The sequence below is a fragment of the Hippopotamus amphibius genome, chromosome 8, assembly GCF_030028045.1.
Source record: "Hippopotamus amphibius kiboko isolate mHipAmp2 chromosome 8, mHipAmp2.hap2, whole genome shotgun sequence".
NCBI lineage: Eukaryota > Metazoa > Chordata > Mammalia > Artiodactyla > Hippopotamidae > Hippopotamus > Hippopotamus amphibius.
In genome coordinates this window covers 112,051,301-112,074,573 of record NC_080193.1, presented here as the reverse complement: position 1 = coordinate 112,074,573, position 23,273 = coordinate 112,051,301, and the positions used below count along the sequence as shown (strand labels likewise).

The following is a 23,273-nucleotide window of genomic DNA, read 5'->3' as shown; positions in this document are numbered from 1 at the left end:
GAAACACCTGTACATGACCTTCCACATGGCTAGAGCTTCCTCACTGCATGGCTGCTGAGTTACAAGGGTGATTGTCTCGGGACAGGGCCAGGGGAAAGCTGTAGCTCCTTTTATGACCTAGAGTCAGAATTTATGTAGTATCATTTCTGCTATATTCTATTCATTAGAATCAAGTGACTAAGTCTAGCCTATATGCAAGATGAAGGTAATTAGACTCCATTCCTTAATGGGAGGAGTGTGAAAGAATTTGTGGACATGTCTTCAAACTAGTGTAACCACTTATTAGCTGGAAGAACTCTGTTCTTGGCTTTTCTGGTTTGTAAAAAAAGGACAAAGAGAATAACTTACCCCCCACGTTTTTGTGAAGATTAGACAGGAAAAGAACGGTACCTGGTACTCAACATGTTTAAGCTTAGAGCATCACCATGTCTTACGCAGATCAGAATTGATACCCATGGTGCCATCAATGATGGTGTAGTTCCAAAGCAGATACAGTCTGGGGAATTGTTACCTTTTCAAACTCTACTGGTAGCATTTGACAAATACCAGTGCCTGTGGTTCTTACGCCTGTGGGAACAGAGTTACTATATATGGTCTGAATTCTTTGGTTCACCTCATTTTAGTGACAGTTTCCAGATATAGGTCAGTTCATTTAAACCTGGCCCCATTTATGGCAATTTATTTCATTATTGGATAAAGTAGTTAGAACCATGAGTAATAATTACTGTGCCTGCATTGCTTGTAACACCTTAGCCAAGTAATCCTCACCTCACCCAGTGAGTAAGGTTGGATGAGCACCCTTCCCTCCTCCGGGATGAGGAAATCAGGACGAGGGTCAAGTGGTTTGCTCTAAATTCCACTGCACAGAGAGGTCAGAAGCCAGCTGGAGTGAGAAGCTGGAGGGCCTGATTCTCTGGCCTCCCCGGCATGCCTAAAAAATATGCAGGTTAACACCCTATCATAGATCTTACCACGAGCCATGTTCACCACACACAAACACACACACACACAACTGAAATTTCTTTTAAACTATCTTTTATTTTCTGTAACAGCGAATTGGCCGGTGTCTTCTTAACATAATGTGAAACTGAGTTAATAGATATTAAAAATCTTGTAAATAAAAGCACACGTTGCCACCCAGTACATTTTTCTCCCCTTCGGTCAAATTGATATTTCCCCATATTCCTGGGTATCCAAACTTTTTTTTATCTAAGGGAGAAGAAACAATTGCGAACACTCCCTCCCCCTCTTTGCCGGCATCTGCCCGCAGGTTGGCTTCTAGTTGTCATTCCCCGCGCCACGGCGCTGCCCCCGGCCCCACGCCCGATCCCCCCGGCCTGCCTCTCCAGTTATTATATGTGTCATTTGATGTTCATCACTCCGGGAGTGAAAAAGGTAGGGCCGTGCCTTCCGCGGGGCCGGGAGGGAGGCCTCTCCTTCTCCCTGTCTTCCATTCCCTGTCCCATCCAGGCCGGCCCCGGGGGCGGAGGCTGCGCCCGCGCTCACCGGGGGGCGCTGTGCCGCCGGCACCGGGCCGCCCGAGGTGAGTCGGCGGGGAGGCGGCGGCTCCCGGTCCTGCCGGCGCGCGGAGAGGCGAATCCCAGGCTGCGAGGTCGCCGCCCCCGCCCCTCGGCCGGCCCCTCCGCCCGCGGGGGAGAGGGGAGTGGCCCGGCGCCTCCCTCCACAGCGCAGCGCTCCGCGGCGGCCGCTCACTCCGCAGCCGGGCGCGCACGGGAGCCGCGGCCGCGACGCGTGGAGGCGGTGTGGGCGCGCGGGCGCGAGGGGTCGGCAGCCGCGGGGCAGCGTCCGCCAGCAGCCGCGCGGGAGCCCCGCAGCCTCGCGGAGGGCCAGCGCGCCGGAGAGGGAGGACGACGAGGCGGCGGAGCGGCGCCCGACGAGGTAGAGCGAGCGCGTTCCCTGTCTCCCCTGCCCTGCCCGCCCGGCCCTTTGTGCCCGGGGTGCCCGGGGCCCCGCCGCAGCCCGCGGGGCACGGGTCAGCCGGGTCTGCGGTCTCTCCTCGGGGCCAGGCGGCGCTGCGGCCAGCACCGCGCGCGCTGGAGGTCGCGACTCCGCCGCTGCTTCAAGGGCGGGTGGGAGAGGAGAGGGCGTTAAACTAAGTTGCTCTTACTTTGCCCCATCCCCTTCGTACCGGTGGGCAAAGTGGAATCCAGGTCTTCCCGGTGTTCACCCACACCCCCTCCATCTCCCTGGCCCACAGCTGTTTCCTGTCCCCCTGGTTCTATGGCAGGACACGAGGTGGCCTCCTCCGGGAAGGAAAGCGGAGGGAGAACAATGGGGCGTCCTGGGAGGTGGGGTTCAGGTGCGGCGTGCCCCGGCGGCGGGGGAGAAGGGGCCCAGGGGCCCAGGACCCGACGGGGCGTCCTGCGCGTGCAGCTGCGCTCCGCTCCTTTGTTCCGCCGCAGCGGAGGGGGCTGCCCAGGGTCTCGTTTCCTGCCCGGGATGGGATTGATTCACGGTCCTATAGAGAGGGACGGGGAGGGGGCGGGGCTGGAATGGAAACCAGATTCGGAACGCGAGTCCTGGAGGGTTCTTGCTGGGGCGGGGAAGCGGGTTGGGGAGTGGGTGATGAGAGTGCCCTGGAGAGTTGATTACAAACACCGCATTTTGTCCAAGGGCTTGCTGTGTGGGTTTCTGGAGCTTATTTGTAATGCTTTGTTCAGGCTGCGGCCGAGCGTTTATTGCTGCAACAAGTTGTGCACTTCCCTGAGTTCTAGGCGCTCCCAATGTTAGTTTGCTGAAATCAAATCGTCTTAATTACAGTGGAAGAAGACTTTTTTTTTTTTTGCTATGAATCAGGGTATTTGTGTGTATGTATGTGCCTGTGTGTCCGTGTTTGTAGCTAGTAGATATTGGCTTCAATAAGTGGGAAGCAAATTTTATAGCATTGATTTTGACGTAAAATAATTTTCTCCATTGTGATATGGTATAACAATTTTCCAGGAATGTTTGGGGGAAAACCACCAGAAAATTGGACATTGCTAAAGAAATGAATCAGATTAGGTAACACTAAATTGAAAAACCCTCTACAGTCTTTCCCAGAAAACACATCACACACACCACCCTTTACGTTTTGAGTTGAGGAGTCATGACTTCTGGACTTTCGCTCCCCTAATGTGGGTCATCTGGACTAGGAAAGAACAGTTACCAGTTTGGTGAATGGGAATTTTTTTTAGAGGGAGGTAGAATTGAATGTAATGCGTTGGGCATATGTTAAGTGACCCTTTCCTAGATGGGAATCAAGAAGCGCAAGAGGATTGGCTGACCTCGGGAGGGAGCCAGGGGGGATTGAATGATGAGTGTTTTATGAATGGAGTATTCCAAGCAAAACCGTTTTGGGAGGAGGCTGACATTTCCAGGCATTCATGGTTTGTGCCTATGGGACACTGGTGAAAGGATCCCAAAGTTGAACTGAAGGTTGGAATTACTGTGGTGATAGTTTAGGAGACATTCAGTTATAGTAGTCTGGCTGCAGGCAGGGCTGGGAAGTGACCCAGAGCTGCTTCTTTGACAAGTCTGAGGGCCCACTGGTAAACCACCCGGTTGCTATTCATTTTAAGACAACCAAGTTTGAAAGTTTCTTAACCTTAGAAGGGGAATGAGGAGCTTACTCCCGGGGGGTGGAAAATGTTTCCTGCCCACTAAGTGGTAATGGAAAAGAGCTGTACCAGCTACTGTGAGGGTTTGTCTTTTTCGTGGAGGATGTGGTCAGATTTTCAGGCCAGGCTGCAAAGCAGTGGGATTTGTCCTCAGGAGCCATTATGATGTGCAGCTGAAGCGGGATGTTGTCCAACTGTCAGGCTGTTTGTCGTTACAGCTAACACACTGCCTGGCCAAACATTGTGCCACGGGCAGCGAACAGAGGGAGACCTGCTTCGTTATTGTCTTGCCATTTTGGACTTTTCGTTTATGTTGTGAATTGTTTTGTAAAGTATAGCACAATTGGATTCCTCCCAAGTACTCATTGGAATATACGTTAACAAAATGCAAAGCCTAAGACTGTTATTGCTACTGAAGACATGGATGGGGAATCCTCTTAAATAGCTGGTCTCTGGCCGCAGGCCATCTGATGGATTCCCCATTGTGTGATGAGGCTGGCTACGGGCTGCACCCCCTTCACAGGATGGGATGAATCATCACTTTGTCAAGCCTGGAGTTAAAGGTTGACTCTCCCTGGTTGCTGCACAGTTATGCAAAGCAGCGAGGAGCCCCCCTCACAACGGGGGGGAAGGAGTGGGGTGTGGGGGTGGTATCTGGCCAAGAAGGGAAACCTCAGAGTGTAGGATCCATGTTTTTAACGTTTGTCCCCCTTTTGGGCGAGATTCTTCTCTCATCCCCCTCCCTTCAATAGCTGGATATTTGGACTTTAATTAAACAGCCTAACAGTAGTTAAAACTATCATTTTGTATTCACTGTGTAAAAAGGGTTTTACACACATTCTATTAATCCTCACAACACCTTGATAAAGTGGGTATTATCTCCACTTTACATTTGAAACTGAGGCCCAGGGAATTTGGTAAGTTGCCTAGTTGTGTAGGTAACTAGTAAGTGGTGGAGGTGAGATTTGAATTCCAATCTCTGATTCCAGGGTCCACCCTGTACGGTAGGAATGATATCTTTTAATACTAGGAATGACAGCAATTTGATTATCTATTTGATTAGCCCTTTACAGATTTCACATCACTTTCACATATATTATTATAATTGATTCTTTCAAAAACCACTGTGAGATAGGTTTGGAAGGCTAGATTAGTGACATCACAACTCTTTAAACTGTATTGTTAAGAAGCTTTGCTGTTTGGTGGCTTGTGTGAATAAACTTTAAGTGAATGAAACATTATTTTTAAAAAGTTAGGCTGCCAAAGCTTAAAAATAAGTTTTTTTTTTTTTTTTTTTTGGTGGAGGGGGCAGACATTTAAAAATGGTGGGATGGAGCAGATCTTATATTCATTTGATATTTATTGAAATCTATTTTAGCTCTTTTTATCTTTCCAGCTTTTATTAGGACAGTGCACTTTGCTTCTTTACTGAGACCCAGTGCCAGAGTGTCTTTTTAGCAGAGGAATAAGGAGGGAAGGAATGTGATTATAAAGAGGAAGTGGGACATCGGAACTGGAGTCATACACAGCAGCAGGCAGTAGATTTTCCCAGCACATGCTTTTTGTCCTGGCAGTCGCCTTTTACAGAAGACATTCTTCCTTAGGGAAGTGTCAAGGGTCTCTCTTTACAATATCCTCTGAGATCATCACATGTCTGAGCTCTGTGGGAACACACATTCCACAGGACTTCTGTGCTCTTCCTTTCCCCACAGGGGAGGTGAACAAGCGTAGGCGTTCACGTGGAAGGGGAATGGAAGTGGTATCTGTCCTTGGGGTGGAATGGAATATGGTGCCAGGCAGGAGGCACCTGACCTTGACCCAAGAGTGACTGCCGAGTGCAGGAGCGGAATGGATTTGAACACTTGGCATCCTCAGTTGTTCATGGATTTCTCAGAATGCTCCTGGGCAAATGGAAAAGTCAATATTGGTTTTTTGTTGTTGTTGTTCCTAAGATAAGACTTTGAAGACTGAAAGTTCTACCTTTACTTGCTTAATTATTTCAAGCTAGGACATCATTTGGCGTCTTCAGAGACGGTGGTATAGGTGCAGGAACTATTGTCTCCTGAGGCCGTTAAATTCCTGTCCACTGGATATTGAGAGGGGATGCACACATATGGTCTGCTGAGTTCTAACAGGGAACACCTTCCAATTTACCAGCTGAGAAGGACGAAGGATGCTCTTATAACCTGTCGTAGGTTTCTTTTTGCCAGTGTCTTCATCAGTACATATTTTTTTTTAAGCACACAGTTGGTGCAAGGCTATGCATTAAAAACAGCAAAGGAAATCCATTGTGTATCAGAGGATGTAGCAGAGCAGCTCCCTGTGCCCAGAGAGTGGATGTTGGTGAGATGAAGAAGATGACTGTGACAGCTGTGGTGACCAAGGCCACGCCAACACAGGCTCCTGAGACAAAAGCGGAAAACAAACAGAAGCATGAGAGTGGGAGGAACCCAAACACAGTGCCCGTTCCTTCTTTGTCCTGGGTTTTGTTTCCTCCAGGCTCTGATGGTGCCAAACGGGTTGGGTCTTGGAGCACCTGCCTCTGAAAGCTTGACTGGTTGGGGTTTTAGGAAGCATCTTTCTGGTGAATTCACTGCCCAAGGAGAGAGGAGAGGATCCTTTTTTGGACCCTGAGGATTGTAAAGTACCCTTCCATGGGAGAAGGTGTTGAATTACATGGTCGGTCCTGGTGCAGGCCACGTCCTTGGTGCCCTCCTGTTTTCTTCCCTCCACATCTGCCAGCATCCCATCCTCCTCATCCTGTGTTCAGCATGGTTGTTGATTCAGCCCCTCTAAGGGCGTTCATAGACTTCAGGGATATTTGCAGTGTGGACAAGAAATAGCAAGTCCCCAAAGAATGAATCATTTATGTTTTGTTAAGGGACATTCATGCTGCTGATTAAGTATTGGCTGCATCCTGGGTACTGTGTAGCCAGTTTCATTTAATCCTCATCAGCTTCTTCAGTAGGAGATATTTGTAGATGGGGGAGTTGAGTAACGTGCCCAGGGCTCGTAGAGATCAAGTCCAAGACTGTGTGCTTTACAGAGCCACACACTGCCTCCTGGGACAGTGTTCTTGGAAGCTTCGGGCCACTTTAAGGAGTGAGTTTTTACGGAGTTAGAGAGTGAGCCCACTCTCACAGTCTCTCTCTCCCTCCTGGCTTTCTTCCTTTGTCCCCTAGAGTCAGGGCTGCTGTGCATGTCTTTGGCTGGAACCAGGGCTGGGAGAGTTGGTTGAAATGCTTCTCCCTTTTTTGTGGGTCTTATGCTTGGCTCCCCTGCATTACTCTCCTCCCTAAAGTGAGGGAGACTTAGTGACACAAGATTCAGCCTGGCAGTCAGAGACCGAGGAGCCAGCCCTGCTCGGTGATCTTTCTCACCCTCTCCTGGTCACCGCCTTCCCTGTGAGAATTTGCTGGCCTTCTGGGACTTTTCAGGGGGTTTGTCTGATCTCTGGTCTCCAGTCTTTCCAAGCACAGTATACTGCGGGGCATCCAGGGGGAGCTTAGGGTCTGATGCATGTGGATGAATTGGTGGGAGCATCGTTGCAGAGCTGGAACTTAGGGGATAAGACTTTGGACAAGCCAGGGAAGAACAGAATTGATATGGGATTTATACTTGTCCAAGATGGGCAGTTTTTTTTGTTTTTTGTTTTTTGTTTTTTATAAATTTATTTATTTAATTTATTTATTGGCTGCGTTGGGTCTTCGTTGCTGCACATGGGCTTTCTCTAGTTGCTGCGAGCGGGGGCTGCTCTTCATTGTGGTGCGCAGGCTCCTCATTGTAGTGGCTTCTCTTGTGGAGCATGGGCCCTAGGCACGTGGGCTTCAATAGTTGCGGCACGTGGGCTTCAATAGTTGGGCTCAGTAATTGTGGCTCACGGGCTCTAGAGCACAGGCTCAATAGTTGTGGTGCACGGGCTTAGTTGCTCCACGGCATGTGGAATCTTCCCAGAGCAGGGCTCGAACCCATGTCCCCTGCATTGGCAGGTGGATTCTTTACCACTGCGCCGCCTAGGAAGTCCAGATGGGCAGTTTTTGAAACTGAGGTCCGGAGATAAGTGAAGGTTGACATTCTTCCTTTGCTTATCGGATAAACCACAACGCTGAGTTTCTAACAATACCAGATAGCCTGGACGAATCTAGGAGGCAACCAGGTCTCTGCTTTCCAGGAACTTTCTGATCAATCCTGTGTGGATTCAAGATGCTTTGAAATTACACAGTTGGCTTCATTTTGCTGTGTTAAAATGAAAATACAATTCAAAGTTGTACTTTACAAGTTTTTAAGCTTGTTAAAAAAAAAGAATTCAACACCCTTGAAGAGACTTTCGAAAATGGCATTGAAAGGACAGTGGAATAAACCAGGTTACTCATTACTGGTTTTGTTATTGAGCGTGTGCATGTTATTTGCCTGCTCATTTTCACTGGTTTTGTGAAAGCATTTTCTGCACGCTTAGACCAAAAAATTAAAAACAAACCGAAAACCTTGACTGAAAAATTCCCGCTAGCCCCACTTCCTTTTGCCAGTGTATTCCTTCGCTCTCCTTCCCCAGTGCTGCTTCTGTTTATGTTCTATATTATTAGACTCCGAAGTGCTATTTGCAGTGTTCAGATTGCAAATAGGTCTGGTTCCTAGCTGATCTTTTTTTTCCTTGAAAGTGCTTCAAAAGAATCATCACTGTTTTATTCATTTTAGAGTCCCTTCCTAAAAGCATTTAGGAAAAGTTTAATTTTTATAAACATTGGGCTTAGGCCAATTTGCACGGCTCATTGGTTTTTTTCTTTTTGCAGTCCTCATGCAGTCTGCTTACAGTTGTAATAAGTTGACCACAGTTTTGATTTACCCCTGATGTGGTGAGCCGTCTAGCAAAAAGTTCTCACTTGCCTGAAGTCTTCAGGGTGTTGAAAGGTGTTCATAAAAATATATGAACTGCCACATTGGGTCAGATTCAGGAATCTGCTTTCTGCAGAAGCAGAATACTTAGTATTCTGTGACATTAGGGGACGGGGCTGGAGTTAGACTTTATGGCTTTAACAGGTTTTGTGCCCTCTCTTCAGCATCCGTAATTGCATAATCTCTTAAAAACCTCTCATTCATATATTTAAATTTATGTATTCAGATTCTTGAATTGTTTATTTGTATCCTATATTCTAAACTTTTCATACCTTCTTTGACGGTATTGGTATTTTGACTTCCAGTGTTTAATTCTTGGAATGGTAGAGTGGTAAAGTTGAAAGGGCCTTTAGGCCACCACTGTAACCCCTTCCTTGTATCTGAGGACGACTCAGGATCAAAACAGTTAACCAGGGACAGATCTGGCACTGGACTCCAAGTCTTTTAACTTCTTGCTCCGTTTTCTTCCTAGAGGAATATCTCACTGCCTCTCCAGACCCATTGAAATCCAAACTTAGTGCCCGGTACCTAATAGTTGACCCTCTTTGACGTAACTGTTTGTACTAAGAGCATTCCTATCATCATGCTGACTTTGGATTTCAGAAGCATCACTGACACCTGTATTTTCTGTGACTCTTACATCCACCCAATCAGGTACAGTGTTTGGCTGATTGTTGCCTTTTGTTCTCAAATCCTTAAACATCTATTCTGGTTCAGACCTTTAGAGGGCTCATTTACTAGAATATTTTCCAAAGTGGGTTGTTCCATGAACAGTTAGTAAATGTTAATGTAAAAAAGCATTTTTTGGTCAAGTAGGTGTTGGTTAAACAACATTTTAAACAAGTTTCTTTAAATAAACTTAAAAAAATAAGTTTCTTCTTTGTAGAAGGTCTTATCATGCTTTTATTGGTGACTGTGCACTGTGGCTTTTGCAGGAGGAAGATGGGGTATGCACATTTCCCATCTTATGTGAGCAGTGTCCCACTTTTTGGCAGGATCATTGTGTAGGTAACACTGCTGTAGTCACTTCATCCTACGTTTCTAGACCTATCACTGTCTGGCTTCCTGTGGGAGTGTGTGTTCTCTGTGAGCCACACTTGGTGCTCTGTCAGATATGTCTTTTGCTTTTTTACCTTGTTGTTCTCCTGGATCGTTCCTTCTCCCTGAAAGCCCCTCTCTTCCTATGATGCCTATACATCTTTCACAGCCCAGCTTTTCTGAACTTGTAGCATTTACTGTTTCGCAACTTAAAACAGAAAATATCTGAAACAGTCAGAATATTGGAAGTAACATTGTACACCCATAATAATAAAATTACTAGAATTCACACAAAATGCCGTTTTCCATGTTTGTGTCAGTTGACGTGTCAATGCACATCACATTCTTCTCTCTCCCTCCACACAGGTTAATTTGTACATATATTCTCCCAGCATGTGGCTTGTTTTTAAAAATTTTGTGTTATTGAGTTGCATTGCATTTATTTAAAAATTCAGAGAGAATTGACATCTTTATGGTCGCTTGACTTCCCATCTGCAACCTGATATACCTGTCTGTTGATTTAGGTCTTCTACGTCCTTCGGTGAAATTTTATAATTTTATGTGTAAAACTTTTTCACATCTTATGTTAGACTTGTGCTGAGGTGCTTTATGGTTTTTGTGGTCATTGTGAGCAGAATTGTTTAACACCTTTCTGATTGGTGTTGCTGGTGCACAAGAATGGGATTGAGTTTTTATTTGTTTAATGATGCGTTCTTGGTTGATCAGGTACACATTTCAACATGTGTTTGCTATGGGAGCCTGGAGCTGGGTGGCTTTTCTAATAGAGCATGAAATAGCAAACCTGCAATGGAAATGTTATAACTTTATTTATTTAAAAAAAATTTTTTTAGAGTGTACAATTTGGTATTTTTTTCTTATTAGTAATGTATCCATGGCAATGCCAATCTCCCAATTCATTCCCCCCCAACCCTACCCACTTTCCCCACTTGGTGTCCATATGTTTGTTCTCTACATCTGCGTCTCTATTTCTGCCTTGCAAACTGGTTGATTTGTACCATTTTTCTATATTCTGCATATATGTGTTAATATACGATATTTGTTTTTCTCTTTCTGACTCAATTCACTTTGTATGACAGTCTCTAGGTCCATCCATGTTTCTACAAATGTCCCAGTTTCATTGCTTTTTACAGCTGAGTAATATTCCATTGTATATATGTACCACATCTTCTTTATCCATTCATCTGTTGATGGACATTTAGGTTGCTTCCGTGTCCTGGCTATTGTAAATAGTGCTGCAATGAACATTGGAGTGCATTTTGAATTATGGTGTTCTCTGGGTATATGCCCAGCAGTGGGATTGCTGGGTCATATGGTAACTCTATTTTTAGTTATGCAGGGAACCTCCATACTGTTCTCCACAGTGGCTGTATCAATTTACATTCCCGCCAACAGTGCAAGAGCGTTCCCTTTTCTCCACACCCTCTCCAGCATTTACTGTTTGTAGATTTTCTGACGATGCCCATTCTAACCTGTGTGAGGTGATACCTCATTGTCGTTTTGATTTGCATTTCTCTAGTAATTAGTGATGTTGAGCAGCTTTGCATGTACCTCTTGGCCATCTGTTTATCTTCTTTGGAGAAATGCCTATTTAGGTCTTCTGCCCATTTTTTGATTGGGTTGTTTGTTTTTTTGATATTGAGCTGGATGAAATAACTTACTTTAATTTAAAAATTATATATAATACTTATAGAAGTAAGGGAAGGGGGTGATTTTTGATTCTTTAATGCATTCATGTATTCATTCATCAAATGTTTGGGTGCCTAATATGTACCAGGCACTGTACTAGGCACTGGGTCTTTAACGGTGAGCAGAGCAGATGTGTTTCTGTTCTCATGGAATGTGAGGGGGGAGAGACAGTGTGGAAGTGGACGTAGATATTTATGACATATTTATGAGTTGTGATATTTGCTGTGAAGGAAAAGGACAGGACACTGTGAGAGTAAGAAAGATGAGGAGGGGAGACTTTGGATTGGGGGTAGAGGGTGGGCCTGTCTGAGGAAATGGGCATTCATGTGGCTGCCTGAAGGGTGAGTTGGTGCTGCTACTGAAAGAGATGGATGGTAGAGCTTTCCACGCAGTGATGAACGGGCCCAGAAGCCCTTAGGTGCAGTTCTGCTCTTGATGATAGATTGATGGAAATTTTAGTGATCAATGACTTAAAAAGTTGTACTTCTTAGTAAATCATCATAATAGCGGTATTTAATAGTGTTTGAGTTACGATGACATGAAAATGGTTATTTTTGGCCAGGTTGTCCTTTTTCCTCAAATGAAACTGCCCAGGTAAAGAGAGCACTGCCTCTGTGATGGGGCTTGAATGGGGCTGTTGCCCACCCCCCATCCCCCCCCCGTACCCCTTGAGGGTGGCCGTGACCCTGAGTACTGGTGGTGGCTGCTGGGCACACCAGCATCCTGGGCTCTGTGTTATTGGGCTGGGTCTTGCTCTGAGGTCTGGAGAAGCCCTTTCCCTCTCCCTGGGAGGGCTTTTGAGCAGGGCCACCTTTGGCTCTTCCAGTGTCTCAGCCCCCTCTCTCCCCTTTCCTTCTGGCATCTTCTCTAGATGTACTGAAGGCTCTGGTGTGAACAGGGTAGGGTGTGAGGAGGGGTCTGGTCTGAGTTACACACACCTCATTCCCCCTAGAATCACTGCTCCTTGGTCATTGAGGCTTTGCACCTGGGACGAGAGCGTCAGCGCCTGGTTCTCTCGTGGAGCCTGGCAATGAGACCTCGCTCAGTGGGAGGCAGTGTGGTACGATGGTGACAGGCTGCACCCTGGAGAAAATATTGGGTTTGAAACCTGAGTCTTGTGCTTAGCAACCCATGTTCTTGGGCACGTAGCTTAATCTGTCTCTGCCTCCGTTTTCTCATCTGCAACATTTGGGTAATAGTAGAGCCTTCTTCCTTGGGTTGTAATAAGGACTAAATGAGTAAACACACATATGTCCATAGAATAAATGGTGTCAGGCACAGAGCACGCACTCAGCATCAATGTTAGTTGCTGCTCCTCAGTGTTTTCTGAGAATGGATTCCTGGAGTTCCTCCTCCCCTTCCCCCACCAGATATTCAGATCTGTTTGACTCCAAGTGGTGCATATAATTTATGATTTGAGACGGGGCTCTAGTTACTCTTCTGAAAAATAGATAGGAAGAACGATGGCACAGAAACCAAGAAGTTAACAGTGATTGTGTTAGCGCAGCAGATTGGGGTGACTTACTTTTACAGCCATATTTATTTTCCGTATTTTCTGTAACCTGGTTCTGTTACCTCTGAACTAATAGTAACACAAAAAAATCCTATGGGAAAGGTCAGGCTGCAGTTGCCTAAGCGGTGCACTGAAGTGGGGCTGGAGTGGGTGGGACGTCTGGGGTCTGCCTGCTCTCATTGCCTTCGCGGGTGGAGTAGTTTCCCATTTATGCTATAGCTGCAGGAATGCAACAGTATTTAAAGGTCTTCAGTGGGAGTATCCCCCAAAAGTTAGAAGATGGGGATATGGATCCTTGTGAAACTCTTCTTTCTGTGAGTGTTTCTTTTTCTGTCATTGTTTTCCGTCTTTGTCTCTTGCTGTGCTCCCTGAGTGCGCCCCGGCCATCTGTCACTCTCTTTGGCCTCCTCTTACCCCCGCCCCTTGAAAACCACTCCTTTCAATACCCCATCTTTCTCCTTTACTTGCTTGACACACAGAAATGATGCACACATTTCTACAATTCAAAGACTAAATTTTATTTCTTATTTTTAATTGTAAAAATAAATGTAACTTTTCATCCTCAAAAATCTAAATTAAGTTGCCTTTTATTTACTCATACCTAGAATTAGTTTATTAACTCACTAAAGGCTTGGTGGGGGGGTGTCTGTGATTTCCTAAAAGCACCAGGAATCTTGGGGGACTTGGGAGACTGAAAGGAAGGGGAGATTGAGGGAATGCCGAAGTTGAATTTTTCCTCTTTCCTTATTTTGCTTAGGGTCATCTATGTGGCTACCATTTGGTTATGTCTCAGAATTTTTAAAGTTTTCCAAACTGAAAGAACTGAATTCTGGAAGATTACCAAAATACATTTTTAGAAAGAGAACTTTGCTGAATTTGACACATTTCCTCAAAAGCCCATTGATTTTAATTACTTTTTAAAAAGTTCAGTGACCTTTCCAGTTTTCTTTTCATGTACCTCTTCTTGAATAATTGTGAGTGGAGAAATGGGCTTTCCTGCTAAGTTTGTTTTATTTGCAGGAGTTTATTTTTAATCAGTGGCATTCTGTAAGTATCTCAAAATAATACTGACATGGATTTCAGAGAAAGTATGACAGCGAGGTTGCCTGGTACAGCAGAGTAGCTATATACTTGAGAAATATTGCTAATTTCAGTGAGATTTCACAGTCGGATGTAAAATCTAGTTGAGGGGATTTAAATTAAGGGATACCTTCCTATACCTTATTCCACAGTTTGTAGTGGTTTCCATCTCCAACCACAAATGCCTGATTTGAATGTAACAAATATTTATTCATGTTCTTTCTCTGCTGTAAGAAGTCTAGTTTAGTTAGGGTAAAATCTGGATTTATAGGATGGGTATAACTAGGATTTAGTATTTACTTTTCAAGAGGATTCATCACAGCAACACTATAAATTGGAAACAAAATATATACCACTATTGAGTAAGGCAGCAATTGTAAAAGGTCTGTATTATCATAGACCCACTAGGTATGGACATGATCTTGTATCTTGTCTGTTTTACTTCATATACACCAGTACATGAAGGAAGAGAAATTTGTTGGGTTTAGCTGATGCGTTCCGAGGGTATGGCATGAGTGTTTGAGAAATAGTGGTAGAACTGTGAGCTACACCTTAATCATTCCCATTTGTTGCTAATTTAAAAAAGAAACAGAAAAGTATAGGTAAAATGCTACAGGAAACTTGTGCCGTTTACATCGTTAGGGGTGACCTGTTTTGTATCTCATGGACTCTGGGATGGAATAGTTGACAACTTCTTTCCTTGGATGGGAAAGTGCCCCTTCCTTACCTGGCAGTCATCGAGCCTGTCAGACACTTGATACAGAGGGGGCTTCACCTTCTGTGATTCCGCTTCCAGCTTTGCACTTGCCTTCTTGGCAGCAGCTCGTGTGTGATGATCTTTTCTTACTAGAACAGTTAATGACCATGGCAGATGTTGGGAGCCTAGTTCCGCAGTCGTGCAGCTGTTTATGTGTCCAATTGGATTTCTTGAAAGAATTAATTTGGGGATCTCACGCTGAAGGCTACAAGTATAATAGGATTTAGGGGGAAACTTTATTTGGTGGGAGTTATCGTTGGATATTGCAACAGATGTCACATGAAGGTGGCATGGCAGCTGAGGGGAATTCTGTAGTAAAATTCCTGTTTATCCTGAAATCAGGCAACTCAGAAAGTCCAGGATTACTAACACTCGCCTTTGGATATTTTGTACTAAAAAATCATCTTAAGAACATTACAGAAAGTAGGGAAAATGGAGCTAAAAAAGATTCTTCTTGAGTTAACTAACTCTTAAAATATCAACTATGGTCATTTCTGAGTATTCCTTTCCAAATTTTCTAAGTGTATGTTTTGGAATGATCATAATCATAGAGTTCATATGTCTTCTATATTGCTGCAGGTTTTGAAATAAATTTTATAGTTGTGTATTCCATTGAGTACCGTAATTTCTTGAAACACCTCTTTCTTATTGGGCATTTGGGTTGCTTCCACCACTTTGCTGCTGTAAATAATAGTACTGTGATGAGCATTTTTGTACATATAACCTTTTCTCTATTTTGGGTGATTTTCTGACAGTAGCTGTGGAGAATGAGTGGATTGGGTCGTTGATTGTGGTGAATGTTCTGATGTACCCCCTCTTTAATCAGTGGGGTGGATGTAGTGACTGGATTGGAGGGGACAGGGTAAGTGGGGGTCTGGGATGACGCCCAAGTTTCTGGCCTGTGTGATGCTGGGAACGATTGGCACAGACAGGCTGAAGGGAGTGGGTTCCATTTGGGTTGTGGGGCCTCCAGGCAGAGAGCGAGGTTCAGCAGACCCTCGAAATGCAAACGCTGGGCCTCAAGGAAAAGCCAGGGCCTGAGGTCTGGATGGAGGGACCACCAGCATCTAGGTGTGGTTGAAGCTGCGGATGTTGTGAGGCTCACTTAGAGGGCGGAGGGAGAAGAGGGGAAGGTGGGTGATAGAAGTCCGGGAGACATTATTTTGTGACAAGTGGAGGAAGGAGAGGCCACAAAGGAAAATAAGGAGTGGTGGGGGTGGGAACTGCAGAGCCAGGAAGAAGTGGCCAGAGGGAAGGCAGGGCAGGGGACAGTTCTAAGGAAGGAGTGCAGTGGGCAGCAAACAGGTGGTGACCTTGTACTTGAAGATGTTTTAGTGGCACGTACCGAGTGAGCTGTGGGTGCCTGGGAATGGTGGCAGCTGTCAAAGGTAGGCTGTGTCAGAAGCTTAGCTGTGGAGGAAGAGAGAAGTAGGCAGTCTTGCAAGGACTCATAGAACCGTGTATTAGTCTCCGTGGGCTGCCAGGACGAAATGCCATGACTGGGAATCGTAAACAACAGAAATACATTTTCTCACAGTTCTGGAGGCTGGAAATTCAAGATCAAGGTGTTGGCAGGTTTGATTTCTTTGAGGCCTCTCTCCTTGGCTTGCACATGGCCTCGTACGCACATCCCTCGTATGTACATCCCTTGTATGTGCATCGTATGACATCCCTCAGTATGCGCATCCTTGTATGCCCATCCCTCAGTCTGTGTGGGCTGTGTCCCTGTCTCCTCTTCTTATAAGGACATCGGTCATGTTGGATTAGGGCCCGCCCTAATGGCCTCATTTCAGCTTCATCACCTCTTTAGCCGTATCTCTAAGTACAGTCCCACTCTGAGGTACTGGGGGTTAGGGCTTCAACATATGAATTTGGTGGGGAGGGGCACAGTGCACCTCCTAACAGATGGATTCTAGGCCTGATGACACACTTATCCTTTCTCCTTCCTCCTCCCCCACTGCCTGGTCCTCCACACTGTTGACCCTCAGTTGCTCCTCATCAGACTCTTGTCTCTTGGCTTTGGTGACCCATGCTCTGTTCTAATCTCCCCCTTGGTGTCCAGGTTCTGTAGCGTTTGGACCTTGGCTTTCTTCTGCTAGAATCAAATTCATTTATTTGTCTTCAACTCCTTTTCAACTATAACTCAATCTCGTGTAGCAAAGTATTCATTCTCTCAGGTATAAAAGTTGTGTCAGGTTAGCCCTGTGGTGATAAGACTTTAAGCCATTTTGTAATCTTGTCTTTGTGGCTGCTTATTTCACAGTTAAAAAAATTTAGTGGGAACATTGATTTAGGTCAAGGTTCAGTCAACATTTATATCTGAGTTCACCTCATATTTTACAAATTAATGTTGTTGGGGTTTTTTTTTCCCCCTAGAGTTTGGTTTTGGAATCCTTTTTTCCCCCAAGAGCCTATCTCAGTTAAAATAAGTGGGTAGCTATCCCAGTAGCGCCTAGGGGCAGAATTATTTGGATGGGTGTGGTATTACTGCCTTTTTTCTCCAAATGAGGGTCTTGGTTTTTATTTTGTTTTTTAATTAAAGCTGTATAGAAGTTAAGGTTGAGGTTATCCTATTTGGTGCTGAGGAGGGAGCCTTTACATGCATGGTGTTGGTGAGGGAGTTGGGGTTGAATTGTGAGTGTATGTTATTTAGACTGCGGTTGGTTGATTTGGGTTTCTGGTATATATGTGTTTCCATAGTGTTTCTCAATGGTGTATTGAAATATATCAGTATGATTTCTACATAAAAGTTCATGTTTTTGTTGAAAAGCTGACTATCAGGTTTCTGAAAGTATGTAAATTATGGATAGATTTACTGTTTGGCTACCTAAAATAGAAGCACCCAGATTTTGCGGGGCAACTTTGAGAGGAACATTTATCTCTGTCGACAATTTTAAAAGAAGTATATAATTTTAAAGTATGAAACTCAAATTTAGTTTTTAATAGTAACTTATGTGTTTATTCTTTCTATCTTTAAGAGGCAGGTTATTGGAATGACATGTGACCTTGTACTCTTGACTCTATGTCTGGTTGTGGGTTTGAAGTGTTATTTTTGTGCTTTCTTAAATGACTTATGCACTTCTGACTGTACATTTGGGACAGAATAAATATGGTAGTTGGGTATGGTTTTGAAAAACCAACCAGATTTTTAACCTGGTAATACGATAGTACCATTCATCCTTATAATTGTCTAGAGCCTCGTGGCTTTAGGAAACTCTGTGAGCTCTTAGTGACCTCCAGATTTGCTGGATCAGGGGGTGTTCTTTTCCTTTGTAAAATATATCAACTGATGCCCATACCACAGTAAATGCCCAAAGTTAGAGGGCTACCCTGCAGTGTGCTCTTTTTTGTTCCTACCAGTCTATGCTTAGGTGGACTCAACTGTGTTTATTCCCAAGCCTATTTATGCCATTATTTAATATGATGATTTAAAATATATGTGCGAAAAGAATTCTTTTCTATGAAATTTCATTTGAATGTTTTATAAACCACCTAATAAGTTTCTAAAAATGATTACAGCTAATTTAGGTGTAGCTGAAATAACTAAAGGACGGGGGGGATCATAAAGTGAAAAGTATTCCCACTAATACTGTTAGTCATTCAGGATAGGTAGATTATTTTGGGATTATGTAAAACCTAAGAATCTTAGTGACTCAAACAGTAATGCATACTGACACTGGGTGGCCAGTGTAGGTCAGGTGGGGCTCTGCACCATGTTGCCCTGGTCCTCACTCCAGGGCACAGTCTGATGGAGCCATGCCCTTTGCAACACTGCTGATTCCTGTGGCGGGGGAAGGGCGGATGTGAAACCTTTGTGGCTACACACCTGAATTCAGCAGTGCAGGGATATATAGTCTTCCCATAGAGCAGAGTATCCCATAGAGAGGAGTGTCGAAGGTTTGTCAGGAGTAGTGCAGTCCACCTCACATTGCGTCCCAGGTGTCTTTACAGCCTCACCATTCTTTAAAGAAATTAGACTTGGAGGATGAAGCCGTGAGGATGTTTTACAAGAGACCACTGGATACTACAGTCAGTGAACATATACTCAAAAGGCCTCAGCACTACAGAAAAAGATTGGAAAATAAATATATAGGTTTATAGGGTTTATTTAAAATGATAGGTTTAGGTATGTATTATTTACTTATGACTTGCAGCTTTAACTGGCCTTTTAAAAAAGAGCAACCAGCCAAACAAACTGTCAGTCCTTAGGCATTTGGTTAAGAGTCTTTTTTTTTTTTTCCCCTAGCATTATGGGAGTTTTATTTGGAAGTGAACTTTTAACTATCAATACAAATGCCAAGATACTACACAAAACATCCACAGGAACTTTTTTCATCTTTTTTTGAATTGTTCACAAACATTTCCTACATAATCCTCTACATGAGTCTTAAGTCCTCCTCTTTCTCTTGCGTCCTCCATCAAAGTAGTTTCCCACCTTTTATGATATATTTGTCTGCTATTTCTCTTGCACTTATCCTTGTTTCATTTCTATTAGTTCTACCCCAGTTCTTATTCCTGAACTTCTAGATCTGTGCTCCAACTGAATTTCCTGCTGCTAGCTGGTACAGTGAATTATGCAAGTAAGAAAAGGTGTCCTTTAGGGCAAACACAATCTCACAGGAGCTTGACTTGATGTCAGTCCCCATATTCCCTCATGGCTGGCCCATTTTTTTTTTTTTTGTGGCACACGGGCTTAGTTGCTCCGTGGCATGTGGAATCTTCCCAGGGCAGGGCTCGAACCTGTGTCCCCTGCATTGGCAGGTGGATTCTTTACCACTGCGCCACCTAGGAAGTCCTGGCTGGCCCATTTTTATGCAGTGCACAAACTGAACAACTGCACAGAGCAATCCTACTCCCTGCTTCTAGTCACTCTCCCAACTAATTCAGACTATTGCCTAACACATCTCCTTAAATTTTTGTTGTCTCTATGCCTCCCCATCACCTATTATTTTCCATCAGACCATCACCAGTGACTGTGGATCCCACTTGTTGCCCTCTGGCTGCCTTGATATCAGTAATGACGGCAGCATAGACACTGGAAGCAGGCTGTGTGATGGTTCCCTCTTCTCTCCCACCCATTCCCACCCCCTCAGCGCGCACTCAGACTCGCCTCAACTTACCTTTCCTCCCAGCTTCATGGCGTAGCAGGGCACGACACCAGCTGTCTTCTGCTGCTATTCTGTCTAGACACCATCTTCTGAATATGTTTTGTGCCTCTTGCTTTCAAGTTCTTTTCTGTTTAATCACATCCTACTCATCCTCAAAAAGGACGCTCAAGGTCAAGTTTTACCTCTTAAGCCATCCTTCTAGACCATGATGATAGTTCACCTCTAAACATAGACGGTAGTCTCTACGTTCTTCTTTTTGCAGTGAATCATCTGCCCTATGTGAGCCCTTGTTTTATTAGCTATATTGCTCTTAAGAATTTTTTCCCCCAACTACTTTGCTAATGACTGGCGAACAGTTGATGTGTCTCTGGTTCGTTCTTCTCTCAGTGCCTATGCATCCTAGGTGCACAGGTCAGAGCAGTAGGCTGTGCCTGGTTAATCATATAATTCAGTTCTGGATCGAAGCTGAGGCCGCTTCTCCCTGGCCACAGGACATTGACCTACTTTCCCCTTCTTATCTGTTTGCAAAATATTTGTTGTACTTAGTGTGTTCTCCCTGTCACAACGAATGTTTGTCTCTCCCTTTCATATGAACTAAATGCTTAAGTGCTAGTTAAATCAGTGGAAAAAAACAATGGAGAAGAAAAGTTGGTAAGTAGTTTTGATTACTAAACTCAGGGGCCTTATAATTATGTCATTTAAAGAAAACTTTTTATATCTGCCTATGAGAGATATGATTAAGGGTAGAGTGTAAATTTTAAGTTTCAAGCCTTTTGATTTGATGCTTTACAATATAACAATGTAGTATTTTGAAAATCTTTTTTTTCATAAATTACTTGTAGAAGGAAATGAACTTTTCTTAATCAGCCATCTAGAATGTAGTTTACCATTAAATATTTGTTTCTTACCAAAACTTCCCTCGGGAAAATTTATTGTACAGTTTTATACCTGATCAAACTGATGAACAATTGATTTTTGTATAGCTTTACAGGTTAAATGTGTGCTGTATTTAAGGGAAAAAAATACGTGTTTATGTGTTGGGGGGCATTTGTATATATGTACCCTTATGTAAATATATGAAATAAGTGGTGTATCTGACAGAACTTTTGGAAATTAACAGAACTATTATTAAAATTTAGTTAACATTTATCAATTTAAATTTAGTAAATACAGATTTTGTTAAACATTTTAATTTGTGACTTAAAAACGGTTATTTAGTTATGGCATACCTTGTAAGTTGCTTTGCTGTACTGTATATTTTTTTAGTTCTTCATAAATACTTTAGAATGTGTTTAGAGATATGGAAAAATTATGGTGCGTCTGGTTTTAAATTCAGTAAGCTTCCAACATGAGAAAAACTAGAAAAAATTAACCCGTAAAATACTTCCAAATTCTAATCTCATTGCCGATTTTAATCAACTTAGGTGCAGTAACCCACTGCAATTTAGCTATTTTCTTTAAAAATTCTTTTTAAGTGACAAAGTTGTTTTTACTGTCCCAATTTACATTGTCAGTGTCTTTTTGGTAACATCTTAGCTATTTTTGTTTGATCATTTCTCAACTAATAAAGATTCATGAAGCCCTAACTTAAATGTAAAAACATCTCTCTCTTTGATTACATAGTGTATTAGACTTTATTTTAGTGGATAACTGCTTGGGGAAGCTTTTGAATTTTTATTATTCCAAAAATACTTTTTCTTAACCACAGTCACAGAGACATTACTGAAGATGTACTGTTGAGCGATGCATATTTTTCTTTTACTGTATAGGTTTCTTAATTTGTAATTTTAGATCACTTCTTGTTTTCATAATGAGATACATTTGTTAAAACAGCCAATGCCATTTTGCAACTAACCATGCAGTTGTAAACACAGAGCGAACACATTCACATGTGCCTCGATGCCTTTACTGGTGATAATCCTGTTGATTTTGTGCATTTCTTTCTGCGCTGTGTATGGTTAGACCCTTAATACATTTTTTTTTTGCTGGTGAGGTCAGAATAAAGCGAGCTGCTTTCCTTTGACCTCAGAGTACATGTCCCTGGGAAAAGTTCTTTTGGACCGGCATTTTTGGTTTTTAACGTTGTTTGTAACCAGATCCAGGATGCTGGCTCACCCCAAAATGAAGGAAGTCGGTCTTTCCAGGGTTGAGCTTTTTTTGTTCAATCACTAATGATGGAAGCTGGGACCGGGTCTTAGGAGATGGTGTATTTGACCCCTTTGTGGGGAAACTGAGGCTTAGCGTGGCAGTGTGCCCCGGGTCTCACTGCGCGCTAGCTGCAGAGCTGAGTCTGCAATGTGCCACTTGTGGGTTTTTTTCTGGAGCCACTGTGGTGGTCATTCCAACCTCTGGTCTCTTACAAAAATGTAACAGCTGACATTTCCGGGAGAGATAACTTGCTTCCTTACCCCAAAGAGTGCTCTAAATTTAATACATTTCCCTCCATTGTCACTGAAAAGAGCCTGAATAACTGGCAGGTTTCTTTTTTAAAGAAGGTAGTTTTGCTCGGCTGTACCCCTGGCTATTTTCTGTGAGCATCTTTGTTCAGCCAGATGTCTTCAGAAACTGATTTATAGGGACCCCTGAACTGATAGGTACAAGAAGCCCTGCATGTGTGGCTCCCAAGCGCACATCACCGTACTTTGAATTATAAGGGAGCATCTTAAGTGCTTGGATGGTCTGATCAAGTATAAAGAGAACACAAAGACTGACTCTACAAGCCATGTAAGCAGAGGGAGGGGACAAGGACAGGAGGCCTTGGGTGAGGGTATTAGCATGTGGGACGAGACTGGGACCCTCTGATTAGCAAGCCAATTCATTTGGAAGGAAGGTTGGTTTTCCTCTGGTGGCTGTATTCTATTTAATAACCACTGGGTGTATTTGTGCACCAGCCAGGAACCAATCAGGGCTGTCAGGTGTGCCAGTTACACGTGAGCTGTTTTACGTTCACCTAGAGGTTCCAGGGTGTCAGGCTTGCCAATCTAAACACGTTGGACTTATTGGGATTGTTTTTAATCGGCCATGAGGGAACCAGTGGAGGGGCCTATGGGTCATAATTAGCACGTCCCAGTGCAGCTGAGTTTGTGTTTCTGGCTATAACAGTGGTTTATAGTTTTTGGCTACTTTGTGCCGCAGGACCTAATAGGACTTTTCAGACGTTAGCTCATGAGTTCTCGTAACGTCCAGAGTGAGTAGGACAGCATGACCATAGGTTCCCCCTAAAGCCAGGGTGGCTTGCCCTCCGTTCTCAACCGTCTAGGATTTTGGCTGGCGAGGGGTGCCACGGTTGGGGGAGGGGTGGAGGGGGAAGGCTGGGAGTGGCTTTCAGGCCCAGTCTTGGGGGCCGGTGGCATTCTCTGCAGAGAGGGTGGGGACAGTGATGTTGGCTGCATTCCTCCTCAGGGTGTTGAACTCCAAGGGATGTCTGTTTCAAATGGGATAATGCTCAAGGTCATTTACCTGGACATACCTGCCAGAAAACAGCAGGGAAGAATAGGGGAGCTCTTTAGAATCAGAAGAAATGGGCATTGCGAAAGCAGGGAAGTAGCATCTGTTGAGAG

At 44.0% G+C, this 23,273-nt stretch overlaps 1 protein-coding gene across 4 annotated transcripts in view; it reads left to right on the top strand.

Moving 5' to 3' along the window:
- The first annotated feature begins 1,680 nt into the window (after positions 1–1,680).
- MYO1B (myosin IB) overlaps positions 1,681–23,273 on the top strand; it is a 182,898-nt gene continuing 161,305 nt past the window's right edge. For 2 of the 4 annotated variants that reach the window (XM_057744586.1, XM_057744585.1), the window contains exon 1: positions 1,767–1,899. The gene's annotated coding sequence lies outside the window, so the exon portion shown is untranslated. Of the gene's footprint in view, positions 1,900–23,273 lie in introns of all 4 variants that reach the window. The other 2 variants (XM_057744587.1, XM_057744589.1) reach the window with 2 other exon arrangements.